Genomic DNA, 13716 nt, shown 5'->3' on the forward strand with positions numbered 1-13716 from the left:
CGCCCGTCGTGGCCATTGCTGTGCCTCGAATGGGGTCCCGGGAAGAATTGACGCCTGCCTGTTCGACTCTCATGCCTGCCTGCCCGACTCCCGTGCCGATTGCCTGCTATTCCGTCTCCCCTGCGTGCCAGTCCGACTCCGACTCCGCGGCCTGCCAGTCCGACTCCGACTCCGTGGCCTGCCAGTCCGACTCCGACTCCGCGGCCTGCCAGTCCAACTCCGACTCCGCGGCCTGCCAGTCCGACTCCGACTCCGCGGCCTGCCAGTCCGACTCCGACGCCTGCCAGTCCGACTCCGACTCTGCCGCCTGCCAGTCCGACTCCGACTCTGCCGCCTGCCAGTCCGACTCCGACTCTGCCGCCTGCCAGTCCGACTCCGACTCTGCTGCCTGCCAGTCCGACTCCGACTCTGCTGCCTGCCAGTCCGACTCCGTCTCTGCTGCCTGCCAGTCCGACTCCGACTCCGCGGCCTGCCTGCCTGTTCGACTCTCCGGTCTGCCTGCCTGTTCGACTCTCCGGCCTGCCTGCCTGTTCGACTCCCTTGTTTGTCTGTCTGTTTTCGCCTGTCCAGTTTGCCCGCCGGACCCCCCCTGCCGAGCGCCGATTCCGATCCGCCCGACGCAGATGGCGCCTGCCTCTCCCCGTTCCTGCGTGTTCGGAGGAGGGAGCGGGGTTGCCCCAATCGTGAGCGTCGAACCATTCCGGGGCGCGAGGTAGTAATTTTTTTTTTCTTTTTGGGACCTCGGGAGCTGTCCCTTAAAGGGGGGGCTCTGTCATGGTCGCCTTGGCGACCGGTCTGCCCCGCCCCCTGGGCCCAGCTGAAGCAGTTCAACTAATCGAGTGTCTGCTATTTAAGGCTTGATTGTGGGCTTTGCGGGTGCGGGCTCATTACATATACACACTCCCGGTCTGTTATGCCTTGTCCTGTTTTAGTTTAAAACATTGTCCGTTCTGTTATGCCTTGTCCTGTTTAGTTGAGTTGGAAGAATCAACTGTTTTTTTCGTCATGTCCCAGAGTTTTGCACAACTTTTATTTTGTTAAATAAAACTTTTGGATCGTTACGCAATTGAGTTCTCCCTTCCTGCCTCCTGCCTCCGTTCTGGTCCGATCATTCCTTCCACTCCACTCCGTCTCGTGACACCACTGGTCCTGTCCCCTAGATGTTGCTGTCATGTGTAGTGCAGACAGAAATGAGTCCCAGGAAGACTACAAACTACTTAGAAGGAATGGGAGCAAAAAAACACCTATTTTCTTTCAGCATTTCTCAAGGAAAGTCAAAAAGTAGGGAATATATATATTAGACATATTTTTTGTACCACTCGTTTGGTGAGTGAGTCCCTTAAGCACACCATTGCATCATTTCCTGAGATTCGGCCTGCAACCTCAGTGGAACTGTTTAAATCTAGTTTTAAACACACAATTCTATTCTCTAGTTTATGAATGACCTTTTTATTCTGTTGACAACTTCAGTGTATTATTTGTTATTGCAACATCCATTGCGGCCTGGTCATCCTGGAAGGGGGATTACCTCATGTGCAGTATCTTCTCAAGGTTTCTTTATTTTTGAGTTTTTCCTTGCCCTCATGTAGGTTTTAGATCAGGGGATGGTGTCGTAATAGTCTGGTTTGCAATAATCGGTGGTCTGTGCAGCTCTTTGAGACTCCTTATCATCATAGATCAAGGGTTATACAAACAAACATGACTTGAGTTGACTATGTTCTGTCTTGGGTAAGTACAGCCTGAGCGCGCCCGTCCATCTCTCTCCAGACCAACAGGTGTTTCCACCAAGCAGTAAATATTACACACTGTCCCTTTAAAATATTTCAAAAAGGTAATCACCTTTTGGCTGACAAAGCATTGACTTTTCTGTACTTTCGGGTTGAGTGCCATCTTGTGGGATTTTTCCCGTACTGCAGGTCTGATTGTAAATACATTGAGCCTTTGAAATGGATGGGCGTCTAACGACTGCCCTCCGGTGGCGTTTTTGCGGTACTGCCGCTCACAGAAACACTTTAAGACAATGGAGTTGAATGTGTCTCAAGTTTTTTCACACTGTCCCTTTAAGTTCTGACTAAACGTGACTGTTTTCAACGGTTCCGAGGGCTGCAATTAAAAATGCTTAGAGTCAATTTACGTAAAATTACTTCTTTTTATTTACAGATTGTCCCTTTATGTCCGAGGCAAGCAGGGGCATTTCTGAGGCACTGCAACCTGAAATTTGAAAAAACGCTTTGAGCCAAAGTCATTAAATGGGTTTCACGTTTTTCCACTCACTGTGCCTTTAATTTTTGACAAAACTTGGCTGTTTCAACTGTTCTGCAGGCAGTAATAAAAACAAAACCCTATGAGTCAATTTAAATAAAAATACTTTTTTCAATTTAAACATTGTCTCTTTATGGCTGACAAAGCATTGACTTTTCTGATACAAATTCTCCCATACAAATGAATTGGCACCTATTTAACAGTGTTGCACTTTTGGGTTGAGTGCCATCTTGTGGGATTTTTGCCGTACTGCAGCTCCCGTTGTAAATACATTGAGCCGTTGGAAAAGAATGGGCGCCTATTTAACGAGGGCCTTCCGGTGGCGATATTGCGGTGCTGCAGCTCACATTAGAAAAATGCTTTGAGACAATGGAGTTGAATGTGTCTCAAGTTTTTTCACACACTGTCCCTTTAAATTCTGACAAAACTTGGCTGCTTTTAAGGGTTCTGTGGGCACAAATTAAATACAATTTGAGTCAATATAATTTCATGGGACTCAGGTTTGTTCACACGGTGTCCCTTTATGGATAACACCCTTGTGCCCGCCAATAGTGGATGTTCCCGGCTTGTGTTTGGGAACTTGTCGGCCGAACTCCGGAGCTTGTGTTTGCGGACTTGTGCCCGCCACTAGTGAATGTAGACCTGGCTTGTGTTTGGGGACGAGTGGGCCGAGCACCGGGTCTTGAGTTTGGGGACTGGTGCCCGCCACCAGTGGATGTTTTCCCGGCTTGTGTTTGGGGACTAGTGGGCCGAACCCCGGGCTGGTGTTTGAGGACTTGTGCCTGCCACCAGTGGATGTTTTATTATGCAATTCTCAGCCTGAAACGCTCACAGAAACAATCATTTAATAATGACAATAACTTTGTAACCATACATACTAGAATCATAAATCTTGCTTTCCCGGGTTAGAAAACTTGTGAATTGTATATATTTAGTGCAGGAATGGTGGAAAATTTCTACTCTTTTAGTTATGCAAACTTTTAAAAAAGTGTGTCTGGCATCCTAAATACCGCTTTATTATGCGTTTCTCAGCTTGAAACTTCGAAAATAACATCATTTAATAATGACAACAACTTTGTAACCATACATGCCACAATCATAAAACTTGCTTTCCTGGGTAGGAAAACCTGAAAATGGTATATATTTAGTGCAGGAATGGTGGAAAATTTTAACCTTTTTTAGTTATGCAAACTTTTAAAAAAGTGTTACTGGCATCCGAAATACCTCTTTATAATGCGTTTTTCAGCTTGAAACTCCAAAAATAACATCATTTAACAATGACGATAACTTTGTAACCGTACAAGCTAGAATCATTGAACTTGCTTTCCCGGGTTGGAAAACTTGTGAATTTTATATATTCTGTGCAGGAATGGTGTAAAAAGTTCAACTTTTTAATTATGCAAATTTAAAAAAATGTGACTGGCAAACTAAATACTGCTTTATTATGCGTTTCTCAGCCTAAAATGTTTTAAAATATCATCATTTAATAATGACGATAACTTTGTAAACATTGTGACTTTTTTTCAAAATCCCCCGATAGAAATGAATTGGCACGTTAACGGTGTTGTACTTTCGGGTTGAGTGCCATCTTGTGGGATTTTTCCCGTACTGCAGGTCCTATTGAAAACACATTGTGCCTTTGGAAATGAATGGGTGTCTATTTAACGAGTTTCCTCCGGTGGCGTTTTTGCGGTACTGCAGCTCACAGAAACACTTTAAGAAAATTGAGTTGAATGTTTCTCAAGTTTTTTCGGACTGTCCCTTTAAGTTCCGACTAAACTTGACTGTTTTCAACGGATCTGAGGGCTGCAATTAAAAATGCTCAGAGTCAATTTACGTAAAATTACTTCTTTTTATATACACATTGTCCCTTTATGTCGAGGCAAGCAGGGGCATTTCTGAGGCACTGCAACCTGAAATTTGAAAAAACGCTTTGAGCCAAAGTCATTAAATGGGTTTCACGTTTTTTCACTCACTGTGCCTTTAATTTTTGACAAAACCTGGCTGTTTCAACTGTTCTTCATGCAATAGTAAAAACAAAACCTTATGATTCAATGTAAATAAAAAGCCTTTTTTTCAATTTAAACACTGTCTCTTTATGGCTGACAAAGCATTGACTTTTCTGATACAAATGCTCCCATACATATGAATTGGCACCTATTTGACGGTGTTGCACTTTTGAGTTGAGTGCCATCTTGTGGGATTTTTGCCGTACTGCAGCTCCCGTTGTAAATACATTGAGCCATTGGAAATGAATGGGCGCCTATTTAACGAGGGCCCTCCGGGTGCGATATTGTGGTACTGCAGCTCACATTAGAAAAATGCTTTGAGACAATGGAGTTGAATGTGTCTCAAGTTTTTTCACACACTGTCCCTTTACATTCTGTCAAAACTTGGCTGCTTTTAAGGGTTCTGTGGGCACAAATTAAATACAATTTGAGTCAATATAATTTCATGGGACTCAGGTTTGTTCACACGGTGTCCCTTTATGGATAACACTCTTGTGCCCGCCAATAGTGGATGTTCCCGGCTTGTGTTTGGGAACTTGTCGGCCGAACTCCGGGGCTTGTGTTTGGGGACTTGTGCCCGCCACTAGTGGATGTAGACCTGGCTTGTGTTTGGGGACAAGTGGGCCGAGCACCGGGTCTTGAGTTTGGGGACTGGTGCCCGCCACGAGTGGATGTTTTCCCGGCTTGTGTTTGGGGACTAGTGGGCTGAACCCCAGGCTGGTGTTTGCCCGCCACTTGTGGATGTTTTATTATGCATTTCTCAGCCTGAAACGCTCAAAGAAACAATAATTTAATAATGACAATAACTTTGTAACCATACATACTAAAATCATAAATCTTGCTTTCCCGGAAAACTTGTGAATTGTATGTATTTAGTGCAGGGATGGTGGAAAATTTCAACTCTTTTCCTTATGCAAACTTTTAAAAAAGTGTGTCTGGCATCCTAAATACCGCTTTATTATGCGTTTCTCAGCTTGAAACTTCGAAAATAACATCATTTAATAATGACAACAACTTTGTAACCATACATGCCAGAATCATAAAACTTGCTTTCCTGGGTAGGAAAACCTGAAAATGGTATATATTTAGTGCAGGAATTTTTTTGGTTTGAACAAATTTATTGACACTAAAAACAGAAAACAATCATGACAATCTCAACAGCAATTAAGCACATTCACAATATTATATTCCAATATTACGTTTTTAACAGCAAACACAAAGTGAGGTTTGAACAAACCTTCTCGAAAATCAAACATATTCACAGTTTCATTATACAACATCTTTGTTAGTGTCAATAGATCCGTCCAGGCCAAAGTCGATTGTCCTCGGTCTGAACAAATCCACTGACACCAACAGCAGCAAAACACAGCCATCAAGCATATTCACAATTTAGTGCAGGAATGGTGGAAAATTTTAACTTTTTTCGTTATGCAAACTTTTAATAATGTGTGACTGGCATCCTAAATACCTCTTTATAATGCGTTTTTCAGCTTGAATCTCCAAAAATAACATCATTTATAATGACAATAACTTTGTAACCGTACAAGCTAGAATCATTGAACTTGCTTTCCCGGGTTGGAAAACTTGTGAATTTTATATATTCTGTGCAGGAATGGTGTAAAAAGTTCAACTTTTTAGTTATGCAACTTTTAAAAAAATGTGACTGGCAAACTAAATACTGCTTTATTATGCGTTTCTCAGCCTAAAATGTTTTAAAATATCATCATTTAATAATGACGATAACTTTGTAACCGTTGTGACTTTTTTCAAAATCCCCCGATAGAAATGAATTGGCACCTTAACGGTGTTGTACTTTCGGGTTGATTGCCATCTTGTGGGATTTTTCCCGTACTGCAGGTCCTATTGTAAATACATTGTGCCTTTGGAAATGAATGGGTGTCTATTTAACGAGTTCCCTCCGGTGGCGTTTTTGCGGTACTGCAGCTCACAGAAACACTTTAAGAAAATTGAGTTGAATGTTTCTCAAGTTTTTTTGGACTGTCCCTTTAAGTTCTGATTAAACTTGACTGTTTTCAACGGATCTGAGGGCTATAATTAAAAATGCTCAGAGTCAATTTACGTAAAATTACTTCTTTTTATATAAACATTGTCCCTTTATGTCGAGGCAAGCAGGGGCATTTCTGAGGCACTGCAACCTGAAATTTGAAAAAACGCTTTGAGCCAAAGTCATTAAATGGGTTTCACGTTTTTTCACTCACTGTGCCTTTAATTTTTGACAAAACGTGGCTGTTTCAACTGTTCTTCATGCAATAGTAAAAACAAAACCTTATGATTCAATGTAAATAAAAAGACTTTTTTTTAAAATTTAAACACTGTCTCTTTATGGCTGACAAAGCATTGACTTTTCTGATACAAATGCTCCGATACATAAGAATTGGCACCTATTTGACGGTGTTGTCTTTTTGAGTTGAGTGCCATCTTGTGGGATTTTTGCCGTACTGCAGCTCCCGTTGTAAATACATTGAGCCATTGGAAATGAATGGGCGCCTATTTAACGAGGGCCCTCCGGTGGCGATATTGTGGTACTGCAGCTCACATTAGAAAAATGCTTTGAGACAATGGAGTTGAATGTGTCTCAAGTTTTTTCACACTCCGTCCCTTTAAATTCTGTCAAAACTTGGCTGCTTTTAAGGGTTCTGTGGGCACAAATTAAATACAATTTGAGTCATTATAATTAATATAACTTTTTGAGTTATGCAAGTTTTCATACAAGTGTGACTTGCAAGCTGAAAAGCTCTCTTTTAAGCTTATCTGCGCCTGAAACGTCCGAAAAAGCAATCATTTAATAATGACAATAACTTTTGAACCATGCATGCTAGAATCATAATTCTTGCTTTCCTGGGTTGGAAATCTTCTGAATTTTCTATATTTAGTGCAGATTTGGTGAAAAAAGCTCAACTTTTCGAGTTATGCAAGTTTTCATACAAGTGTGACTTGCAGGCTGAAAAGCTCTCTTTTAAGCTTATCTGCGCCTGAAACGTCCGAAAAAGCAATCATTTAATAATGACAATAACTTTTGAACCATGCATGCTGGAATCATAATTCTTGCTTTCCTGGGTTGGAAATCTTCTGAATTTTTTATATTTATTACAGATTTGGTGAAAAAAGCTCAACTTTTTGAGTTATGTTAGTTTTCCTACAAGTGTGACTTGCAGGCTGAAAAGCTCTCTTTTAAGCTTATCTGTGTCTGAAACGTCCGAAAAAGCAATCATTTAATAATGACAGTAACCTTTGAACCATGCATGCTAGAATCATAATTCTTGCTTTCCTGGGTTGGAAATCTTCTGAATTTTCTATATTTAGTGCAGATTTTGTGAAAAAAGCTCAACTTTTTGAGTTATGTAAGTTTTCATACAAGTGCGACTTGCTGGCTGAAAAGCTCTCTTTTAAGCTTATCTGCGCCTGAAACGTCCGAAATAGCAATCATTTAATAATGACAATAACTTTTGAACCATGCATGCTAGAATCATAATTCTTGCTTTCCTGGGTTGGAAATCTTCTGAATTTTCCATATTTAGTGCAGATTTCGTGAAAAAAGCTCAACTTTTTGAGTTATGCAAGTTTTCATACAAGTGTGACTTGCAGGCTGAAAAGCTCTCTTTTGAGCTTATCAGCGCCTGAAACGTCCGATAAAGCAATCATTTGATAACGACAATAACTTTTGAACCATGCATGCTAAAATCATAATTCTTGCTTTCCTGGGTTAGAAATCTTCTGAATTTTCTATATTTAGTGCAGATTTGGTGAAAAAAGCTCAACTTTTTGAGTGATGCAAGTTTTCATACAAGTGTGACTTGCAGACTGAAAAGTTCTCTTTTACGCGTATCTGCACCTGTAACGTCCAAAAAAGCAATCATTTAATAATGACAATAACTTTTGAACCATGCATGCTAGAATCATAATTCTTGCTTTCCTGGGTTGGAAATCATCTGAATTTTCTATATTTAGTGCAGATTCGGTGAAAAAAGCTCAACTTTTTGAGTTATGCAAGTTTTCATACAAGTGTGACTTGCAGGCTGAAAAGCTCTCTTTTACGCGTATCTGCGCCTGAAACGTCCGAAAAAGCATTATTATTATTTTTAATATTATTATTTAATAATGACAATAACTTTTGAACCATGCATGCTAGAATCATAATTCTTGCTTTCCTGGGTTGGAAATCTTCTGAATTTTCTATATTTAGTGCAGATTTGGTGAAAAAAGCTCAACTTTTTGAATTATGTAAGTTTTCATACAAGTGTGACTTGCAGGCTGAAAAGCTCTCTTTTACACGTATCTGCGCCTGAAACGTCCGAAAAAGCAATCATTTAATAATGACAATAACTTTTGAACCATGCATGCTAGAATCATATTTCTTGCTTTCCTGGGTTGGAAATCTTCTGAATTTTCTATATTTAGTGCAGATTTGGTGAAAAAGCTCAACTTTTTGAGTTATGCAAGTTTTCATACAAGTGTGACTTGCAGTCTGAAAAGCTCTCTTTTAAGCTTATCTGCGCCTGAAACGTCCGAAAAAGCAATCATTTAATAATGACAATAACTTTTGAACCATGCATGCTAGAATCATAATTCTTGCTTTCCTGGGTTGGAAATCATCTGAATTTTCTATATTTAGTGCAGATTTGGTGAAAAAAGCTCAACTTTTTGAGTTATGCAAGTTTTCATACAAGTGTGACTTGCAGGCTGAAAAGCTCTCTTTCAAGCTTATCAGCGCCTGAAACGTCCGATAAAGCAATCATTTGATAATGACAATAACTTTTGAACCATGCATGCTAGAATCATAATTCTTGCTTTCCTGGGTTGGAAATACTCTGAATTTTCTATATTTAGTGCAGATTCGGTGAAAAAAGCTCAACTTTTTGAGTTATGCAAGTTTTCATACAAGTGTGACTTGCAGGCTGAAAAGCTCTCTTTTACGCGTATCTGCGCCTGAAACGTCCGAAAAAGCATTATTATTATTTTTTATATTATTATTTAATAATGACAATAACTTTTGAACCATGCATGCTAGAATCATAATTCTTGCTTTCCTGGGTTGGAAATGTTCTGAATTTTCTATATTTAGTGCAGATTTGGTGAAAAAAGCTCAACTTTTTGAATTATGTAAGTTTTCATACAAGTGTGACTTGCAGGCTGAAAAGCTTTCTTTTACACGTATCTGCGCCTGAAACGTCCGAAAAAGCAATCATTTAATAATGACAATAACTTTTGAACCATGCATGCTAGAATCATATTTCTTGCTTTCCTGGGTTGGAAATCTTCTGAATTTTCTATATTAAGTGCAGATTTGGTGAAAAAAGCTCAACTTTTTGAGTTATGCAAGTTTTCATAAAAGTGTGACTTGCAGGCTGGAAAGCCCATTTTTAAGCTTATCTGCGCCTGAAACGTCCGAAAAAGCAATCATTTAATAATGACAATAACTTTTGAACCATGCATGCTAGAATCATAATTCTTGCTTTCCTGGGTTGGAAATCTTCTGAATTTTCTATATTAAGTGCAGATTTGGTGAAAAAAGCTCAACTTTTTGAGTTATGCAAGTTTTCATAAAAGTGTGACTTGCAGGCTGGAAAGCCCATTTTTAAGCTTATCTGCGCCTGAAACGTCCGAAAAAGCAATCATTTAATAATGACAATAACTTTGGAACCATGCATGCTAGAATCATAATTCTTGCTTTTCTAGGTTGGAAATCTTCTGAATTTTCTATATTTAGTGCAGATTTGGTGAAAAAAGCTCAAGTTTTTGAGTTATGCAAGTTTTCATAAAAGTGTGACTTGCAGGCTGGAAAGCCCATTTTTGCACTTCTCTGAGCCTAAAACGTCCGAAAAAGCAATCATTTAATAATGACAATAACTTTTGAACCATGCATGCTAGAATCATAAATCTTGCTTTCCTGGGTTGGAAATCTTCTGAATTTTCTATATTTAGTGCAGATTTGGTGAAAAAAGCTCAACTTTTTGAGTTATGCAAGTTTTCATAAAAGTGTGACTTGCAGGCTGGAAAGCCCATTTTTAAGCTTATCTGCGCCTGAAACGTCCGAAAAAGCAATCATTTAATAATGACAATAACTTTTGAACCATGCATGCTAGAATCATAATTCTTGCTTTCCTGGGTTGGAAATCTTCTGAATTTTCTATATTTAGTGCAGATTTGGTGAAAAAAGCTCAACTTTTTGAGTTATGCAAGTTTTCATAAAAGTGTGACTTGCAGGCTGGAAAGCCCATTTTTAAGCTTATCTGCGCCTGAAACGTCCGAAAAAGCAATCATTTAATAATGACAATAACTTTGGAACCATGCATGCTAGAATCATAATTCTTGCTTTTCTAGGTTGGAAATCTTCTGAATTTTCTATATTTAGTGCAGATTTGGTGAAAAAAGCTCAAGTTTTTGAGTTATGCAAGTTTTCATAAAAGTGTGACTTGCAGGCTGGAAAGCCCATTTTTGCACTTCTCTGAGCCTAAAACGTCCGAAAAAGCAATCATTTAATAATTACAATAACTTTTGAACCATGCATGCTAGAATCATAAATCTTGCTTTCCTGGGTTGGAAATCTTCTGAATTTTCTATATTTAGTGCAGATTTGGTGAAAAAAGCTCAACTTTTTGAGTTATGCAAGTTTTCATAAAAGTGTGACTTGCAGGCTGGAAAGCCCATTTTTAAGCTTATCTGCGCCTGAAACGTCCGAAAAAGCAATCATTTAATAATGACAATAACTTTTGAACCATGCATGCTAGAATCATAATTCTTGCTTTCCTGGGTTGGAAATCTTCTGAATTTTCTATATTAAGTGCAGATTTGGTGAAAAAAGCTCAACTTTTTGAGTTATGCAAGTTTTCATAAAAGTGTGACTTGCAGGCTGGAAAGCCCATTTTTAAGCTTATCTGCGCCTGAAACGTCCGAAAAAGCAATCATTTAATAATGACAATAACTTTGGAACCATGCATGCTAGAATCATAATTCTTGCTTTTCTAGGTTGGAAATCTTCTGAATTTTCTATATTTAGTGCAGATTTGGTGAAAAAAGCTCAAGTTTTTGAGTTATGCAAGTTTTCATAAAAGTGTGACTTGCAGGCTGGAAAGCCCATTTTTGCACTTCTCTGAGCCTAAAACGTCCGAAAAAGCAATCATTTAATAATGACAATAACTTTTGAACCATGCATGCTAGAATCATAAATCTTGCTTTCCTGGGTTGGAAATCTTCTGAATTTTCTATATTTAGTGCAGATTTGGTGAAAAAAGCTCAACTTTTTGAGTTATGCAAGTTTTCATAAAAGTGTGACTTGCAGGCTGGAAAGCCCATTTTTAAGCTTATCTGCGCCTGAAACGTCCGAAAAAGCAATCATTTAATAATGACAATAACTTTTGAACCATGCATGCTAGAATCATAATTCTTGCTTTCCTGGGTTGGAAATCTTCTGAATTTTCTATATTTAGTGCAGATTTGGTGAAAAAAGCTCAACTTTTTGAGTTATGCAAGTTTTCATAAAAGTGTGACTTGCAGGCTGGAAAGCCCATTTTTAAGCTTATCTGCGCCTGAAACGTCCGAAAAAGCAATCATTTAATAATGACAATAACTTTGGAACCATGCATGCTAGAATCATAATTCTTGCTTTTCTAGGTTGGAAATCTTCTGAATTTTCTATATTTAGTGCAGATTTGGTGAAAAAAGCTCAAGTTTTTGAGTTATGCAAGTTTTCATAAAAGTGTGACTTGCAGGCTGGAAAGCCCATTTTTGCACTTCTCTGAGCCTAAAACGTCCGAAAAAGCAATCATTTAATAATGACAATAACTTTTGAACCATGCATGCTAGAATCATAAATCTTGCTTTCCTGGGTTGGAAATCTTCTGAATTTTCTATATTTAGTGCAGATTTGGTGAAAAAAGCTCAACTTTTTGAGTTATGCAAGTTTTCATAAAAGTGTGACTTGCAGGCTGGAAAGCCCATTTTTAAGCTTATCTGCGCCTGAAACGTCCGAAAAAGCAATCATTTAATAATGACAATAACTTTTGAACCATGCATGCTAGAATCATAATTCTTGCTTTCCTGGGTTGGAAATCTTCTGAATTTTCTATATTTAGTGCAGATTTGGTGAAAAAAGCTCAACTTTTTGAGTTATGCAAGTTTTCATAAAAGTGTGACTTGCAGGCTGGAAAGCCCATTTTTAAGCTTATCTGCGCCTGAAACGTCCGAAAAAGCAATCATTTAATAATGACAATAACTTTGGAACCATGCATGCTAGAATCATAATTCTTGCTTTTCTAGGTTGGAAATCTTCTGAATTTTCTATATTTAGTGCAGATTTGGTGAAAAAAGCTCAAGTTTTTGAGTTATGCAAGTTTTCATAAAAGTGTGACTTGCAGGCTGGAAAGCCCATTTTTGCACTTCTCTGAGCCTAAAACGTCCGAAAAAGCAATCATTTAATAATGACAATAACTTTTGAACCATGCATGCTAGAATCATAAATCTTGCTTTCCTGGGTTGGAAATCTTCTGAATTTTCTATATTTAGTGCAGATTTGGTGAAAAAAGCTCAACTTTTTGAGTTATGCAAGTTTTCATAAAAGTGTGACTTGCAGGCTGGAAAGCCCATTTTTAAGCTTATCTGCGCCTGAAACGTCCGAAAAAGCAATCATTTAATAATGACAATAACTTTTGAACCATGCATGCTAGAATCATAATTCTTGCTTTCCTGGGTTGGAAATCTTCTGAATTTTCTATATTTAGTGCAGATTTGGTGAAAAAAGCTCAACTTTTTGAGTTATGCAAGTTTTCATAAAAGTGTGACTTGCAGGCTGGAAAGCCCATTTTTAAGCTTATCTGCGCCTGAAACGTCCGAAAAAGCAATCATTTAATAATGACAATAACTTTGGAACCATGCATGCTAGAATCATAATTCTTGCTTTCCTGGGTTGGAAATCTTCTGAATTTTCTATATTTAGTGCAGATTTGGTGAAAAAAGCTCAACTTTTTGAGTTATGCAAGTTTTCATAAAAGTGTGACTTGCAGGCTGGAAAGCCCATTTTTAAGCTTATCTGCGCCTGAAACGTCCGAAAAAGCAATCATTTAATAATGACAATAACTTTGGAACCATGCATGCTAGAATCATAATTCTTGCTTTTCTAGGTTGGAAATCTTCTGAATTTTCTATATTTAGTGCAGATTTGGTGAAAAAAGCTCAAGTTTTTGAGTTATGCAAGTTTTCATAAAAGTGTGACTTGCAGGCTGGAAAGCCCATTTTTGCACTTCTCTGAGCCTAAAACGTCCGAAAAAGCAATCATTTAATAATGACAATAACTTTTGAACCATGCATGCTAGAATCATAAATCTTGCTTTCCTGGGTTGGAAATCTTCTGAATTTTCTATATTTAGTGCAGATTTGGTGAAAAAAGCTCAACTTTTTGAGTTATGCAAGTTTTCATAAAAGTGTGACT

The sequence above is a fragment of the Urocampus carinirostris genome, unplaced genomic scaffold (genome assembly GCF_059441175.1).
Source record: "Urocampus carinirostris isolate Australia breed hairy pipefish unplaced genomic scaffold, RoL_Ucar_1.0 HiC_scaffold_21, whole genome shotgun sequence".
Lineage (NCBI taxonomy): Eukaryota > Metazoa > Chordata > Actinopteri > Syngnathiformes > Syngnathidae > Urocampus > Urocampus carinirostris.